The 16,814-nt window shown below is 44.2% G+C and overlaps 1 long non-coding RNA gene across 1 annotated transcript; it reads left to right on the top strand.

Annotated features, from left to right (window-relative positions):
- Positions 1–8,197: 8,197 nt before the first annotated feature.
- LOC146424508 (uncharacterized) lies at positions 8,198–16,227 on the top strand. Its single transcript, XR_014846776.1, has 3 exons — positions 8,198–8,451; positions 13,824–13,997; positions 15,924–16,227. It is a non-coding gene; the product is annotated as an uncharacterized LOC146424508 (long non-coding RNA).
- Positions 16,228–16,814: the final 587 nt, after the last annotated feature.

The following is a 16,814-nucleotide window of genomic DNA, read 5'->3' as shown; positions in this document are numbered from 1 at the left end:
TAATTTATATAAAAATAGTCAAAATAACCTACAGGAGCCCTGTACTTGGACAACAGTCAAATATTTGGCATGTTGCTACTTCTCTCTGCCAATTAAGATGCAATCGTTTAGTAGAGAGGCCTCCCCAAGAAAAGCTGTACGCAGCCAGTTCTGCTCGAATCCACGTTCTGGTTGAGACAGCAGACTGATGGGAAGTCAAAGTTAGTTTTTAGCTGCGCTGCAACCATTCTCTCTCAAAATCAGTTGTAGGAAGACTGGCTCTCTCAGTGGCAATGTGTTCTGTCAGTATTTTATAGAATCATAGAGTTGTTTAGGTTGGAAAAGACTTTGAAGTTCATTCAGTCCAGCTCTTAGTGTAACATTGTCAAGTATGGCAAAATAGCCACTTTCTCTTAATCATTAAATGATTAAAAATCATTAAATGAGAGTTAGTTGTTGAGGATGCTGGAAGTGAAAAATGGGGAGTATCTAACGTAAATTAAAAATGAACAAAAGAACCACCAGATCAAGAACAGAAAACACATTTACTTAGTAGAAAATGCCAACATAGCAGGCTAAAAACCAAGAAAATAATTGGATGTGTACTAAATGTCTGTAGGAAAATAAAAAATTAGCCTAGTTAGGTACCAGACCTGCTATTCCGGTCACAAATTTTCAATAAATACTAAATATATAAAATTTTAATTGGTTTTTAGCATGAGTAAGATTGGGGAAGTTATTTGTGATTAATTTATTGAAAAAAAAAAACAAAACAGGAAATCAAACCCATTTTCTGACACTGGAAATATTTCTGAGCTTTGTGGACAAATGGAGACATTCTTTCTCTGCTGCTGTAGTTTTGCTAGGACTCTTTGGAAATTCATTATTTTGTTTCACACTTGAACTATATTTAATGTAAGCCATAGAGGACACATGATGATTATGCATTTTGTGGAATTATTGGAAGTTTTGTTTTTCAGCTGTAGAATGTTCCCATCAATTTTGAAAGCTCAGAAAGGTTCATCCTTTCTCAGTTGCCAGACTTTTGGTGTGGATGTGTTCACAAAGCAGACAGTTTCTAGTATTCAGTCTTTTCTCTGTAGTTGAAGAAAATTATTAGATGAAGGGAAATGACAACTGAACATCTGCTTTGGGGACTCTTAATTTGCACTCTTACCCCATTGCTTCTGAAGACTCATAAGCCTTCACCTCCATCATTTGTTTTACCACTTCCTTGGTAGCGCAATCACTTTTGGCCTTTGATGAGTATTTGATATGGCACCAACTGTCACCCTGTTGTTTCTGAGGACAGAAACAGTTTGGCTATCCAAAGATTTCCTCTATTTAAAAGGGAAGTTGAATAATGATCAGTGTAGTTGGTGGAAAGCAGAAAGTGACATCTGCAGAACAGTAATTAAGAAAAGCCATGCTAGGTATTGGGTTAAAGGGGAGCTGTTTCTGACCAGCATGTCAGAAGCCTTCTTGTTCCCTGAATTGGGATCGGAGAGAAACGGCAGCATATTATATAGAGAAAGTATTTTGGCATTTATTTTGAAAATGGCTGAGGTGTTATTTTATGAAGGTTACTGTGATTTGTCTCCATCTCTTCCTTATCTTGGATGACTTGTGATTTTTATCTGGATCTAACAGCAGGAATATGGTAAAGAGGATCTTCCTTGCCCCTGAAATGGTGACCTAGTATGGTAACTCTTTTCCCTATGATTTCGCTGCATCAGCCGCACTATTGAAACTGGAGGAAGAAATTGGTATACTTTTTACAAACATGTACTTTATACACTTTAAACCAGGAGACTGATCATGTAGTATGGTTGTGAAAAACGAAGGTGGTAGTCATGTCCTCTCTGACTGCAACCCTTCCTCTCCACGTGATCAAAGTGGTCATTGCTGTTCACTGACATGGCATTTGGAGGAATCCTGGTTAGAAGGACCCTAAGAAGTAAACTTGTTTCTTTGTAAGAGCAGAAGCTGGAATGCATCTTCTCTCTAGGTCTGAAACTGATTGAAGGGAGGGAGAAAATTTGTACTAAGTGTTCAGCTTCTGAGTGCTCCCATTGTACAAGGTACTCTTACTTGGCATAAACTGGATTTTGTGGACTTGGTGCCTTTCTCTATCCTTCAGCTTTTTTTTTTTTTTTTTTTAAATTGTCTTTGTGCTGTGAACTAAGCTATATGAAGCACTGTGTAATGAAACAGTAGATAAAAGCTTTTGCACTGATCTTGCCTCAAGTGGCTCTCCAGCAAATTGTTCTGCAGAGGCCTGGAACATTCCCAGTGCCCTGCAGGGCACTGGGTGTCTTGGTTTGAAAGACACATGTCTGTCAAGGAAGGTGAGAACCTCCCTTAGAATAGAGAATATGACCCCCGTTCCATCCAAATTATTATGGCTTTAAAATCAAGGGAATTTCAGGCAAAAAATATGGGGAAAGGAATAACAGTTCTTTGCTAATATTTATAACGAGGTGATAATACAGAAACAATGGTTTATACTGACAAAGTCAGAATACAGCCTGCCACCCTGTTGGTCAGGGTGGTGGTAGCAGTAGTTGGAGTGTGGATGTGGTCTTGTTGAAGTGGTGATCCTGAAGAAAAGTCTGGTCCGTCTCTGGAGGTCCAGTGAAAATAGTGTAGTAGGGTTCCAGAACCTCAGCTTATATGCAGGTAGGAATGGTCAGTTCTTCCCTTCTGGGTAGGGCATCTCACAATGGAATGATGTAATTCTGAGTCATTCCTGGAGACCTTGATGGCCCATGAGAGCAGATAGCCCCTCTGATGCTGTTATCAGAGCTGAGCCATGCTGAAGATAAAGAACACTGCCCCACCTGTTTTTAACAGCTTATAAAGATGGTAATAAAATACCTACTTTTTGATTACATCTTACATGTAACCTAAGACACTGGGATGTGTCTATTTACTGTTTAAGGGAACCATAGAAGTTTCGGTTTGGTTCACATCTACTGATGGAGAGAAAGTGCTGAGTAACAGAGGTAGAACAAGATAGTATCTCTGAATTTTGAAGATCATAAGGACCTCCTTGCTTTAATTTCAGGTGAGGATAAGTACAGCATGGAGCTAAGATTTGGATCCGGGCTGGAGAGATGCTGAGTTCCTGCTTGGTGTGTTCATTAAAATAGATGTCTCTGTCTTCACTTACCTGTAGTCTGGGAATCCTGCTACAACTGGGCTTTTACACTCTGCAGGGGAATCCTGTTTGGATTGCAGGTAATTAGTACCAAATACAGAATGGGTGAATCTGGCTGATGCCTTGCTTCTGGAGGTGCTAAACTTACAGGAGAAAATCAGCTGTCTAACCTTGGGTGGTGATCCGAGGTCTAAATAAATATAATGTGAAATGTGGCCTATTGTAACAGGAAAAACAAATAGAGCTTCCTAGAAAAGTGGTGAAAGCTTAGAAAAAATCTAGAATTCCATAGGATTGTATCAGGTCTAAAGAAGGTGCATATGCCAGATCCAATTAGGGAATAATGTCTTGGAGCTAGTCCAAATAATTAGGTCCTGGTTGATTTGAGTGCTGCTTTGTGTGATACAGCTCCTGTACATGACATAGGTCTCCTGGGATGTGCAGTGACCTATCTGGGTGCTGATCTTCAGTGTGTGACAAGGCTCTGTCTGGGAGATGACACTCAGAGCCTTCTCAGTCTCAGGGCCAGGCAGATGTGTGCTGCTGATGTCCTCCACGTGCAGCAATGGCACTCCTGGGTACTGCTTGCCCAGAGGAGCTGACACAGGCCGCCTGTATGCCCGGTCCTTCTGGGCTGTCAGCCCCTGGCAAGGTCTCTGGCTCCCAGTGGAGTCCAGGCAGGATACTCGTGTAGGAATATGGCTCCTGTATGCCATGTGTGTGTCATGGGATGTGCTGCGGCGCAGTGCAGCCCCCAAGCTCTGAGGTCTTGTGGCTGTGCCCTGCTCACCGCGGTTGCCCCGAGAGTTGGGGTTTGCCTTCTCCTCCACTGACATCTCTGGGGTCCATTGCTACAGGACTGGTCCAGGAGATTCTCAAAAATGACAAGAGGAAACCTGCTTGAGACAGAACGTTTATTAGTTTGTCCATGGCAAAACAACACCCTTGTGAATCCCCACTTAAGGGGAAGGAAGCAACCGAGTCGTAAATGCTTATGATCAAAAGGAATGACAAAAGTCCCAGGGTCTGCAGAAACTCACCAGGTTTTATTAGCAGCTTACACATTTGGTGTGGAAATTGCTATGTTAGTCCCCAGCCTACCCTATATACACATGGCAGAGGATTTGGGAGAAAGTGGTAGGGTGAAATGGAAGGGAGAAAAGAGATGAATTAGGGAGTGTGAGAGCCCAATCTAATTTTTATTTATGCCTCAACTGTGTTTTATGTGAGGTGAAAAAATTACTTCAAGGGCTGTATACATCCTGGAGCTCTGACCCCCGAGAGGCTTCGCCTGGCAGCCAGCCAAGAGAGAGAAAACTGCCACTGCTGCTCTGCAAGCCACGCCGTTTCACTGGTGGGACAGATCCCCACATGCCCGGGGAAAAACGCGCAGGAAAAATGCGCGGGAAGTCACGCCAAGCACATAAAAGCAGTTACCTGCGACACCACACATTTTCTTTGGGTTTCTTGGAGGGAGCAGGGGTTCGCCCGGAGGGTCAGCACTGTCCCCTTCGCCCCCTTCGCATTTTTCTCCCTGCAATCCGCTCTTTTCCTGGCTGTCCTGTCTGCCCGTGTCCTGCTCTGCTTCGCTGCTTGCCCGAGGCAGCTCCGTCACCGCGACAGCCTCGTGCTCGCTGCTTCTCCGACGACAGAGCCACTGCTGCCGCCTGCACCCTGCCTGCACCCAGCCCGGAGCTGCCTGCAGCCACCGTGCTCCGACCCTGACTGCCCTCGAGTTTTGCTCCTGCTCTTCCGCCCCGGGAGCCACGCAGGCTCTCGCAGCTCGCAGCGCTCACTCCATCTGCCGAACGCTCACCGACGGGGCGCCCGGGGTGCAGTGGGAGCGATTTGCCCGGTATTCTTTCTGTCTCTCTTTCCCTCTTTGTTCCTTTTCCTGTCCCCCTTGGGTTTCTTTACCAATAAACAGTTTTCAGATATAATACGGGCACGCTGGCGCTTCATTTTTTTTGTCCGAGAAATCCATGAAAAGAATCCTTCCCGAGTCCCCCTTTTAGAACGGAACGGGACAGGGAGGGAGAGAGAAAGAAAAAGAGATCAGCAATCCTGGTTTGTAGCATTGGGGAACAAAGCTCACAATCTCCTTGGTCGTTTGAAGAAAATCTCTTTATTACAAAAAACTAAGCCTTTTTATACTCTCCGCTTGGGTGGGCTAAGGGGGATTGGCTGTCTGCCCATGTCATGTTGCTGCCCATCACCCACCTTCCTGTCCAGTCACTTCCCAGATCATGCAGTGTCTACATGTCATGCTAAGCAATCACTGCCTCACACAGGAGGCAACCCCAAAATACTTTCTGGTGAGCAAGAGTGAAGAGAAGTGAACAGAATTTAACGGTAAGGTTTTTATTTGTCTCTCACACTGGTTCCAGCATCCATCTAGCTGAAGGGATGCCAGTCATCGTCCAATGTGGATCCAGATGATGGGATGTCAGTCCTTGTTCCAGCATCCATCCACATGATGGGATGTCAATCCTGGTTCCATTGTTGATACAGATGATTGAGATGCCTGTGGTCCCGGGAGCACTGTGAAGGCTTGAGGGGGGTCCTTTTCATGGATGGGTTTCCCTGCCCCAAAGACAGGCTTCTTGTTTTCTATGCCAACAAGTTGCCATGCACAGTCTGTTCTTTCAGACCTTTCTGGAAATGCGTCAGAGGCTTTGTGGCTCTTGTGTGGTCTTGACTCTGCCCTTCAGTCCACGCCTTTTGCTGTAGTGCATTGTGTTTACCTCCAGGGACTAGAACAAGCAAGTTTGTCCCAGAGCAGTGGTGTCCTACCTGCGCATGGCTCCCTTCTCCAGTCACAGCTTGCTCCTTCTCGTGTCTGGTTATTCCCAACAGTGCTGAGTTCCTCCCAGCAGCTCTTGTGTGTTTTTACCAAGTCAGTCCTTGGCTGACTCCACAGCCATCTGGCCATTGGTGTTTGAGACACATACACTGGCCTCTTGTCTTCTGGGATTCTCCACCTGTGTTGCTCCCGTGGGATGCTGAGCAGGCTCAGGGCTGGCCAGCATCTCTGGGGCTCAGCCTGGTGCTGGAAGTGGGGCACTAATTGTCATGCCGTCCCCCTGTGCGGGCACACCAGCACAGCCTGATCAGAACCCGGAGCACCCGCCAGAAGCGGGAGGGATGTTGCCTGTGGACAGCCTGCGTCCCACTGGGGCTAGGGGCTTCTGGCCAGCTGGACAAAGGGCTGAGTCGGCTGCAGGGGCTGTGCCGGGCAGCTGCCTGGCTCTCTGCCTCTGAAGCTGTCACCTGCTCACCAAAGACAGGAGAAGCTTCCCGGGCAGCTGCCTGGCTCTCTGCCCCTGCAGCTGTCACCTGCTCGCCAAAGACAGGAGAAGCTGCCTTCATGTCCTCTTGTGCCTTGGGACCGAGAGGTGCGTGGTGCTCCTCTTCCTCAGGAGCTCTGGCCCTGGCAGCACCTGCTCTGTTATTTTCTTCCTGTTCGTCTTCCTTGGCCAAGATCCCACTTTGGTTTGGGAAATTTGCTTCGAGCCAGTCCAGCACCCTCTGCTGACTGGGGATTTTCTCCAACTTCTGGAGATCTGGGCTGGCTTCACTGAGCAGTCTGTGCTCTGCACTGGCCAGGCGCCTCGTGGTAAGCTCCTGCACAGCCAACCTCTGCGATGTGGTGCTCAGATACTCACTGGGCTTTCCAGGCATGGGCAGAGATGTGCCAGTGCAATTTTGCCTCATTCGGACACAGGTCATTGCTAGGTCCTGCTCTGGCACTTGCCTCTGGCACCATGGAAGCCTGCCCAGGGGAGCTGCCACAGGCACGCTGTGTGCCAGGTCCTGCTGGGCTGTCAGCGGCTGGCTGGGCCTCTGGATCCCAGTGGAGACCATGCGGGATGCTCGTATAGGAATACGGCTCCTGTACTTGACATAGGTCTCCCGGGATGCACGGCGGTGTACCTGGGTGCTGATCTTCAGCGTGGGACAAGGCTCTATTTGGGACGTGACACTCTGAGCCTTCTCACTGTCCTGAGGGCCAGGCAGATGTGTGCTGCTGATGTTCTCTTCCACTTGGAGCAATGGCACTCCTGGGTACTGCTTGCCCCAGTAAGCTGACTTACCATGGGGAGCTGACACAGGCCGCCTGTATGCCCGGTGCTGCCGGGCTGCCAGCCGCTGCCTGGGCCTCTGGATCCTAGTGGAGACCACATGGGAGACTCGCACAGGGATACGGCTCCTGTACTTGACACAGGTCTCACGTGATGCTCGGCGGCCTACCAGGGTGCTGATCTTCAGCATGTGAGAAGGCTCTGTTTTGCTGAGCAAAGGCAATGCTGGGTTTAAGTTGCCTGGGGAAGCTGCCACAGGCATGCTGTGTGTCAAGTCCTGCTGGGCTGTCAGCGGCTGGCTGGGCCTCTGGATCCCAGTGGAGACCATGCGGGATGCTCGTATAGGAATACGGCTCCTGTACTTGACATAGGTCTCCTGGGATGCACGGCGGTGTACCTGGGTGCTGATCTTCAGCGTGGGACAAGGCTCTGTCTGGGAGATGACAGTCAGAGCCTTCTCATTGTCCTGAGTGCCAGGCAGATGTGTGCTGCTGATGTCCTCCACGTGCAGCAATGGCACTCCTGGGTACCGCCTGCCCAGAGGAGCTGACACAGGCCGCCTGTATGCCCGGTCCTTCTGGGCTGTCGGCCCCAGGCAAGGTCTCTGGCTCCCAGTGGAGTCCAGGCAGGAGACTTGTGTAGGAATATGGCTCCTGTATGCCGAGTATGTGTCATGGGATGTGCTGCGGCGCAGTGCAGCCCCCAAGCTCTGAGGTCTTGTGGCTGTGCCCTGCTCACCGCGGTTGCCCCGAGAGTTGGGGTTTGCCTTTTTCTCCATTGGCATCTCTGTCTTCCTCTGCTCCACAGCTCTCCAGGGAGCTGATTCCTCCTTGCAAGAGAGCAGAAGCAGCTCTCTGAGCTGGGAAGAGATATATGTTTGTGTCAGGGCAGGCCCCTGCAGTGTCACAATGGCCTCAGTGCTGATGTAGCCCCACATCACAATGGGCCCTTTGAACATGCCTCTATCACAAGGGGCTACACCTGGCATTCCTGGAACAGTGGAACCACCTGGAATTGGCTGAACTTGCGGGAGACAGCCCCTGGACTTCCAGACTTGTAGGCCCTGCTGTGCCCAGAATCCTGTGAGGCTCTCAGCACAGTCGAACATGACATCATGATCTCCAGGTTGGAGAGCCCTGGCTTTGAAGGCCGGGCTGTTTGGTGCATGAGGCATCGTCCTGATGGACAGAGACAGAGGGCTGTGGTCAGTGGCTCCGTATTGTGGTGGAGGTGAGGGATGATGTTTTATTAGTAACTTACACACTTGGCATGAAAATTGCTGTTAGTCCCTAGCCTACCCTATATACATGTGGCAGAGGGTTTGGCTGAAAGTGGTAGGGTGAAAGGCAAGAAAGAAAAGAAGAGATGAATTAGAGAGGGAGAGAGAAAGAGACAAGAAAGAACAGAGAAAAACAGGTCAGCTGTCCTGGTACTAGCGCTTATCCAGCTGCTGGGATGTCAGTCCTGGTTTCAGCATCCATCTAGCTGAAGGGATGCCAGTCCTCATCCAGTGTGGATCCAGATGATAGGATGTCAGTCCTTGTTCCAGCATCCATCCAGATGATGGGATGTCAATCCTGGTTCCATTGTTGATACAGATGATTGAGATGCCTGTGGTCCCGGGAGCACTGTGAAGGCTTGAGGGGGGTCCTTTTCATGGATGGGTTTCCCTGCCCCAAAGACAGGCTTCTTGTTTTCTATGCCAACAAGTTGCCATGCACAGTCCGTTCTTTCAGACCTTTCTGGAAATGCGTCAGAGGCTTTGTGGCTCTTGTGTGGTCTTGACTCTGCCCTTCAGTCCACGCCTTTTGCTGTAGTGCATTGTGTTTACCTCCAGGGACTAGAACAAGCAAGTTTGTCCCAGAGCAGTGGTGTCCTACCTGCGCATGGCTCCCTTCTCCAGTCACAGCTTGCTCCTTCTCGTGTCTGGTTATTCCCAACAGTGCTGAGTTCCTCCCAGCAGCTCTTGTGTGTTTTTACCAAGTCAGTCCTTGGCTGACTCCACAGCCATCTGGCCATTGGTGTTTGAGACACATACACTGGCCTCTTGTCTTCTGGGATTCTCCACCTGTGTTGCTCCTGTGGGATGCTGAGCAGGCTCAAGGCCGGCCAGCATCTCTGGGGCTCAGCCTGGTGCTGGAAGTAGGGCACTAATTGTCACGCCGTCCCCCTGTGCGGGCACAGCAGCACAGCCTGATCAGAACCCAGAGCATCCGCCAGAAGCACAACCTGCATCCCACTGGGGCTAGGGGCTTCCGTCTGGCTCAGCAAGGCCTGCAGGTGCACATGACAAAAAGTGCTCCTAAGGTGTGTACCGTTGTTCTGCAGGAGTATTTCTGTTCTGTAGAAGCTTTGGTCCCCATCCCTCTCCATCTGGACTTGGTGTGTCTTGTCGTCTCTTTTGGACAGCTCTTTTTTACCCTCTCCTCAATACAGCTCTTCATCGAGATTCCCCCTTACAGCAGTAGGAACAATAATTGACAAAACTCCAAAATGGGGCCAGGAACAGATCTTTATTGGCAGGAAAGGCATAAATATGATCCTTCCAATGTACTTCTAAGAGGAAGAATTTGGGAGAATAAGTTTTAGTAAACCTTTAAATAGGCAAAGCATTTATGAATGTGCTGAAGCAAACTTCCTTAAAAGAGACCATTTTGTTGAGGTGATTGTTTCCTGGTTAAACTGACTGTAAGGTAATTTCATTGTCTGATAACTTTCTTGCTTTTGGCAGAGATTTGTGAGGTTCCTTGGTGTTAGTTATCTCTGTGTCAAGTGTTTGAGCAAGATGAAAACTCTAGGTATGTCTGTTTTTGAGAAACGTTTTTAGGGAACAGAGCAATGTGGCTGGCTTTTAAATGTGTGTTATCTTTTACTTACGTTCTGCACAACATAGCTATGACATTTAGTTTTACAAGTCTCTGAACATATCTTCAAAATTTGGTATGTTTCCTTCTTTTTAATATTTAGAAAATATGTACTGAATTAGTATTTTGTGTTTCTGCCTTATAAAATTACTCCAAATATGAACAGAATATAACTGGAGTGGTGGTATGGTCACACAGAAAGAAACACTTTAATAATGGTTGCAGTAATAAATGATTTATTTGGGAGAAGTGTATCTACAAATGAGACCTTTATCTTGACTCTTAAGTGTCTCAGAGCCGAAAAAGTTCCAAAGGAACATATCCATTGGACTACATGATGTGCTGGTAAATATGGGGTATAATTCTATGATATATACCAGCCTGGTTTTGGAATAGGACATGTAATCAAGATGCAAGGTCTCACTGCTGGGAGGGTTTCCCTGAAAATGTCTGAATTTCCTCTTTCTTAATATTTTACATGGAAATTTAATTCTAATTATATCTGATATTACTGATATAAATTGATCTGGGATAGTGTGGGCTAAAAGGCTAATTTTTACCCTAAATTATATTGCTACCTAACTCTTAAATCAATTAATCAGTCTCTAAAACTCTTCTTACTTTTCTTTAGAATGTCCTATTTCATCTTCCTTAGGAACTGTTTTCAATGTAAATAACAAAAAGGATTGTTCCCCACTTAAATTTTCTTTTTTTCTTCCCATCAGCTTTCTGTTTTCAGGTTTTAATCTTTTTTCTGGAAGCTCCTGAAAGCACACATGATCACTAGGTGGTGATGTTCTGCCAAAGAAAAGCTTAAAATGCAGGAACTACAGATTCATGAATAAAGGATGAAAAAAGACAGAGAGTGTAGGGGTTATAATTTTTTAATTGTGTTTTTTTCATTACAGTTTTGTGAAAGGTGTAATTTCAGGAGGGAAAAGCCTCTTTCTTGTTGATTTATTTCAATTTGATTAATTATTTGTTATTACTTTTAACTTAAATAATGGCCTTTTACATGAATAATTACATCTCCCATCACCAGTCAGCTAACACTACTGCTGTAAAAATCTTGAGAAGGTTGGCAGCACCTGATACTGCGTTTTCAATGCTAACATTTAATAAATATGCCTGGAGTTCGTATATGGAAGGGATTAAATAAAGTGGTAAGGCTGACATAGTTATGAGATAGTTCTGTTTTCATAAATGTATGTGCTTTGTCTTATGTTTCCCTGATCTGTAAGGGGGCACAAAAATGTTCATTAAAACCAGGATGGTCCTACCTTAAATAACAGGATAATTGTTTATGTTGCAGGGAACAGTGTGCAGGGTACTTGGACTTTCCAAAGAACCATCTCTGTAATTTTGAAACAGATATTAAAAACTCTTCATTTTTCCCCCAAATACTTAATTTCTTGTTATCTCCCAAAATTTTGACCGGATGGATAGAATTTGCACTTCCAAAATATGACAGAAGCCTTGGTCTTTACCTCTGTATTAAAAAGAAGCTGAAAAGACACATTTAGTTCTTTTCTCTCTGGTAGCTGCTGCTTGCAACTTATGTTATGAAACTTGCTGGAATCCAGATCACCTGTATGCTAAAGTAAGTGAATTCAGTCCTATCTGCCTTTTGATACGTCCTTTCCTGTAGCATGACTCTCCTTTTCCAGCAAATACAAATACTTTCTTTAGAGGGACTACCATTCCTACTTCTGCGAAGTTATTTGCCTTTGCAATCTCCTTAATGTAGATTAAGACAGAGCAGAAACATGCTGTAAGCTATTAAATAATAGAAGAATCTTCTGGATAGTCATCCTTACTCTTGTGGATAATCAAGAATTTTAATCTACGAGCACAATATTTTGGACTGGATAGGCACAAGGGGAAAGAAATAGTCTCCTGAGTCCACAGCGACCTCACTAGGAGTTCCGACATGTCTTTTGGGAATTGTGCATGTGTCAAATGATAAACCAAAATTTTCCACCCAGATCCCATTCCTGCCGATTGCAAAACTGATTTCTGAGGTCTCATTAAATTAAAAAAAAAAAAAAAACAAAAAAAAAAAAAACAACAAAAAAACCCCACTTTAATTTTTCTCCCCTGCCCATGTGAAAGCATTATAAGGGCAGTGGACAAAAAAATGCCCAAAGACTTATGGCTACCCACCAACCTCACAAACAACACAGTCAGTTTTGAAATGCAGACAATAGAGGAGAGGCAGGGAAAGGCACCATGACCAGTCAGTAGAAAAAGCTTTTCTAAGTCTAGTGATGTCTGTGAGGATTTTGGGGTAAAAAGTAAAATAATCAGCAGAATAAACGTCCAGTGCAAATGCAACTCATTCTGACAAACAAGTCAATACAGTTTATTTCATTTGTGGCAGTGGTAACAAGCTGTGCCAGCATAACCAGTCTTGCTGTGTAAGCTGTATCTGTCCTGTGGGGGTTCATTAACTTTGTCTGCTGTAGGCCAGGCCTTTTAGAGGAGCTTCTTGCTTACTTGCTGGCAACAATCAAGAAATTAGAGAGACATTAGTGACTTCAAATTTTCATCTGATTAATAAATTCTACATTCATCCTTTTAAATGTCATGACTATTCAAGCATTACTGTGGGTACTGATGACACCCCTGATACAGAGGTGACTTTTAGGCAAAAATCAGTTCACACCATGCTACCTTGCATTTTCCCATTAGAAAACATACACCCTGTGAGCAGTTCTGCAGCTCTTATTGCCCCATATGAAGGTTTTTTTCTGTTTTAAGCCTTGTGTAATCATGCTGCAAAGGGAAGATTTTTCTGGAGTGGAAAATACCAAGGTTCTATTACTGATCATATCTTGAAGAAAAGAGTGCTATAAGAGATCCAAAATCATCCCAACTCTATAATATTGAAATCTTAAGAAACTGCAGGACAACCGGCAGGATGCTGTGGAATTAAATTAGGAGACTAAAGATGCCTGTGTTTATTACGTGTATTTTTCTTTTCATGGTCTCATTTTAGAGCCAAGTACAAAGTTGTATCCAACAGGAGATGAGAAAGCTTGTCCCTCAGCTTACCTGGGTTTATGAGGTCCAGAGGATGAGTCCTTAGTATTTGAGGTGAGAGGACCATTTAGCAGGAGTCTGTGGTTATCCAGCACATTTTTTTCATTTAACCAGAAATATTTAACCAGAAAGTGAAGCAGCATTTTATAGCACATCCCTCTTGCGTGGAAACATTTTTTAAATCCACAGGCTGCTGGCATTTAGTCCTTTGAAAAACTAATAACCTTTGAAATGTCCTCATTCATAAGGAAAATCTGTTACATTATCTGAAAAAATAGGTTTTCAGCTATGCTTTTCATATTAAACATTAGGATTTGGTTGAGAAAAAAGCATTCATATTTATATTTGAAAATTGTATTTCCTCTGTAAGTGTCTGAATTCTGTAATACTTTTTTAGTTTTACAGATTTTTAGTGCTGCCACTTAGGAGCTCTGCAAATTCCACATCTGGAATAAATGCACATCGTCTGTAATCATGATAATAATTTAGGTTAATTTTGTTTACCCTTGGAAAAGAGCCAATTTTTAATATGTTTAACTATACCACGCTTTTTCCTTTATTGTGAAGCATTAGGGGGAAAGCCACAATTTAAGGTTTGAGGCTCCAGCCTGTACCCTTAGTAAAATAGCTCTGCTTCTGTTGTAGGCAATCAGGGTAGATCTCAGAAATAGTGATACTCTTTGGGTTTTATTGCAGAGCAATAAAATAAGGCAGCCTGTTAACTGTGTTGGTGATGCATTCAGAATGACATCCATGCTTTCAACGTTTAACTGATCCTACTTTTGAGTGAAAGGAGATTTCAGGCTTTCATTTAACTTCTGGAACTGGAAACAGCTATCAACAGCACTCTAATGCCAGGGTTGTGCACAGGTAACTGCTTTTGCTTCAGTCTCTTCAGGCAATACTGGGTAAAATTACTGCCAAAAATCAGTCATAAGATGCTTTTTCTCCTGCTGTGGGAATAGCAGGATTAGCATAACAGTTACTTTACTTAGTTTTTCTAGTTTGGAAGTTTCTAATTCATGTAAACCCCTAGAGATGTCTGTGCAGTTAAGCCATTCTGGTAATACCAATTCCAACCCCAGTGAAGCCATTGTGGGGAGCCTGTGTCTGCAGGGTGATCCTGTAATGCTGGTTTGAATAAGGCAAACCTGTGGCTACAGCAGAACTCTCTGCCTGCAGCAGGATAGTGAACCCAGCATCAAGTCCTTTCACTTGTCAAAACCCACAAATACAATGAGAGGGTAGCATAGACTCTTTGCTCACTGGGAAGAGGATCCTTGTCCTGTAATTTATACTGGCCAGATTTTGCATTTCAGAGAGGCACTGTCTTTGGGTCCAGGATGGATACAGCTGTTAGTTTCATGCCTTTTTGTGTAATTGTGATCAGACGGTGGGAGCAGATTCTCTGTTCTTTGATACTTCAGAACTTTGAACTGGTGATGGAAAGGTAAAGAGTTCTGTACACCTAAAACTGTGTTGTATACTATGTTTTGCACAACTAATCAAGGTAATTAATAGAGGAGTTTTAAGGATTATGGCTACCTGGATGTATAGCAAAAATAAATGGCGAAGAGTTAAGATTGCTCAGCTGTAATGAGATAGTGTTTTGTAAGTACTTTATTTTAATATGCTGAGCTGGTTTGAATGTAAGCCAGCGGGAGAAATTAATCCCACACAAATACCTTGCAAGAGATTTTAAGTTGGAGTTACAATTGAATAGAAAGATTACAATAAATGCAATGAATACAGAAAACTGGCTTAAATGCACAGAGCAGAACCTGGCCCCTGCTAGTGATGGCCTCAGTCCAATAAAGCAGTGGTTGCAGTGCTATTGAGAGACGGTTGCAGTCTTGTCGAAAGTGGTTGTCCTGTGGAAAGTCTGGTCCCCCTCCAGATGTCCAGTGGTAATGGTAGTGTCCCAGGACCCAGATTATATACAGTCAGGAATTTTCAGTACTTCCCCAGGGTGGGGAATTTTACAATGAAATGATGTAATCCTACGAGTCATAGGATATTTTGGGGAGTCTTTGATGGCCCATTGGCGGAGATGAGCACCCTTAGGCTGGGTGTAGTTATCACATGAAGACAAAGAAATTACTGCACCCAGCTCATACGTGGGGTGTGCATGGGACAGCTGTTGCAAACAACCCACTGTTAATAGTTCATCAGGTATAATGTATATGAGTGTGAAATAACGTGTGTAACCACGACATAAACTAAAAAAGTATTTTACAAGGAGAAAGTTATATTGGCTAGATTGCAGAGTGCATCTCACATTTCCCCCCTCATTTTATTGAGGAAAAGAACTTCTAATTTTGATTTCTGTAGCTGTGAATGTAAGCTCTGTATTACCTGCTCGCCAGTAGGTAACAATTAAGGGCAATGAAGGGCTTTTCATTAGGAGACCTATGTCCTGTCTGCATGGAAACAAGTATTGTGGACAAAAATGTGAATAAAACTGGAGCAAAGAGGGTTTGTTTTCCTAAAATGTCCAAAATCTCAACTTGCTATAGAATAAGTCTTGTTGGAAGTCTGGAATGGAGAGAAGCACTCAAGTATTTTGTGTATATTACTATCAAATTGAAAAATTTATATTGCCCTGCCCTTCATAGCTACACCATGTAAGACAGTAGAGCTTTTGCTTTCTGACACTGGCAGAGCATTGATGTTGGTGAGGCTTCTTTCCACACTGAATTGCTTCTCTGGAAATGATGTTTTGCAATCAGAGGTGGCATCTGTGATACTGAAGTGATTAAACCCATATTGACCATAAACCCTATCTCTTCCATCTAGCCCTTTACCTCCATGAGGCTGCCCAGCCTGTTTGAGATGAAGCTACTGCGAAGCAGTTCTTGCAGGATGCTCTCCTGTATAGAGGTGCTGCTCACAAAAAAATTGATCAGTATCTGGATTCCTTTACTGCCTTGCAAAGTGGATTAAATATTCCAGAGCAACTTTTATGAAGTAGCAATGTTCAAGCAGCAGTGTTGCTTGATCTCTCCCTCTTTGCTCTTATAGATGAGACTAGCAGATATTCTTTGTCTTCTGTTTCAATTTATTGGCAAAATATTCATTATTTCTGTGTTCTGCTATTTACATATAGCCAAGAATATAAAACATTGGAATAAATTGTGTCATAGTGATTTGCATGGGTACCAAATAAAATCAATTTCTTTTTGTAATATTTAGCAACTGTTACTGGGTTTTACTTCGGGAGTGTCAAAAACTCCATCTCCATGAGCTGTAAGCTATCAATGGTGTGTGTTATGCTTCACTTGCTGTTTATCAGTTATTGCTGTTACCAAAGCTGAGTCACATTTTCTTTGTCTCCAATGCCTTAACCTTGTGACTTAAAAGTAAAATTTGGAATCAAGCTGCAGTAAAAATATGGAAGTGTAATTGAACATGCCCAGGCAGTGCTAATCTGCTTAGTATTCAAAGTACGGTGTCAGTTTTTGACCTTCTCATTTTATTGGCACAAATTTCCTCCCTTACTTCCCTGCTGATTATTACTGATCTGAAGGTTCCCAACTGAGTGTTAGCCCATATCTCCGATCTAAATCACATTAGGGAGGAATCCACAAATCTGTGTGCCCTCAACACACTTTAGTGGTTTTGCCATATGAGGTGATGATAAAAGAAAACCAATTATTTGTTTCCTTCTGTATGTATGACCCAAGATAT

Source organism: Lichenostomus cassidix, chromosome Z (assembly GCF_008360975.1).
Source record: "Lichenostomus cassidix isolate B80296 chromosome Z, HeHo_3.0, whole genome shotgun sequence".
Taxonomy (NCBI): Eukaryota; Metazoa; Chordata; class Aves; order Passeriformes; family Meliphagidae; genus Lichenostomus; species Lichenostomus cassidix.
The sequence above is the reverse complement of the archived record's forward strand: the minus strand, read 5'-3'. Positions and strand labels throughout refer to the sequence as shown.